A 1,971-nucleotide genomic window follows, 5' to 3' on the forward strand; every position below is an offset into this window, starting at 1 on the left:
ATAAACTTCATATATAAGGCAAATTTGTTAGGACATTTCCAGGAATAAACCTTGTACATGTCCAGTTGCAACCAACCAAGTGTGAATGAGTTGAAATATTGAGTAGCACTCAATTCCAATTGTCGTGGATCATGTAATATGGTCTCAATCTCAAATAACTCCGAGAAGTTCTGCTACTATAGGTTTCATGTATAGCCTCCCATAATTTCTTGGATGTCCTATAGAGCATGAGAAGTTCTTAGTGCTACTATAGGTTTCATGTGTAGCCTCCCATAATTTCTTGGATGTCCTATAGAGCAAGAAATTTTCCCCAATCTCTACGGTCATGAAAATCATTAATAATGACATAACCAAATGATTGTCAATTTTCTCGACCCGATATTTAGAATGTCTTTTTTAGAGCCAAAAATTTACCAACGAGATATCTATCTTTTCCTCTGTTGCAAGCGCACATTAAGATGGACTATAACAATTGAAAAAAGTCCTCCCCATGTATTTTATGATTAGTTACTAGGTGGAATGAGGTGTTAGGTACATTAAGCACTGAATATGTAGGCTCAAATCTAAAGATAACTTTATTGAAAGAAGATCATGAGGTCATACCATGCTTCATCGTGATGAGATCGAGAAGCTGGATCCATGTCAGATTTTTTTAATGGAGCGAATGTGCGCGTATGAGAGAGACGATGACCTCGTTGTTGTGCTTGGATCGCTCTATATATGCTGCAAACTCATCATTGTAGTCTAATGAGATGGTTCGAACGACAGCTACAAAAGAGACGAAGCAACTAATCATGAGCTCATGTGCATGTGAGCGTCGAACAACATCAACAGATTTTTATGGATTTGTCGGTGACGAGAAGGTTTGGTTCGACACTCTTCAACCTCGAAGACAGAGCAGACGCGGAATAGGTTTGCGGCCTAATGAATGACATAGTTTTCTCATAGCTCTGATATCATTTGCAAATTCTGAAAAAAAAGATTTTTATTTCTTGTTCAACAATAAATAGCATCCTACTATATGTAATAGAGTGGCCAACATATCAATCCATAAATTAGGAAACTACAAAAGTAAGAAATATCTACTAAAGGAAACAAATAAATATTAGAAATTATTTTAACTGAAGAATATAAAATCCTTTCTGATAACATAATTCATATGGAATTTTCTTTTCATGCCCGCATTTTGCACCATAAATCTACAACTTATTTTCTTTTATTTTTGAGTCTGCATGTGATTTGATCTCTATGTTTGAGTAATCATAGGTAACAAAAAAAATTTTAGGAAAATTTATATATATACCTGTCAAATCTTATGTATTTCTTATGCATTTATCTTTTAAAAAGTTAGTACTAGTGATATTTTTTATGTTATATTAAAGAAAGTGTTATGCATGCACATAAAAAAGTTTAGGAGTTGATGCGTAAACATGTAAGAATTGCATGGTATGTAAGAAATGCCCCAAAACTTTAAACCATTGCATTTTGGTTTCAGCCAGAGAAGGTACAACCATTTGTACCACTACAAACATGTATGCATATATATATATATAGCAGTTTGTATGTAAAATAAGCAGCTACGATCCTAACCATATATGGAAATGCTGACATATTGCAAGGCTACAAATATTTAAGTATGAACATATGACTGTCTTGCATGGACATATAAGAGCTTTTCAAGTACAATAACAAATTTCTATAAGGAAATTGCCATACTAGGACACGCTTAAGCTCTATAATAAAAATAAAACAATGGAGATTTACCATTATGCTACTGAAATCTTTTTATTTCCAAACCGAACCCCAAACTAGTTGAAATAGACAACAGAACACATTTATTCGTGCTATGATCGAGCTAGTCCTGATAGGCATTATAAGAGAATAAGGTCGGGCAGGAGTTGGCTAGCTCGGGCTATTGGTTCAACCACGAGTTAGGTAGCTTCTGAAAATGTAGATTGGCTTAGCAAGGGA

This window comes from Phalaenopsis equestris, unplaced genomic scaffold (assembly GCF_001263595.1).
Source record: "Phalaenopsis equestris unplaced genomic scaffold, ASM126359v1 Scaffold000236, whole genome shotgun sequence".
NCBI classification, from domain to species: domain Eukaryota; kingdom Viridiplantae; phylum Streptophyta; class Magnoliopsida; order Asparagales; family Orchidaceae; genus Phalaenopsis; species Phalaenopsis equestris.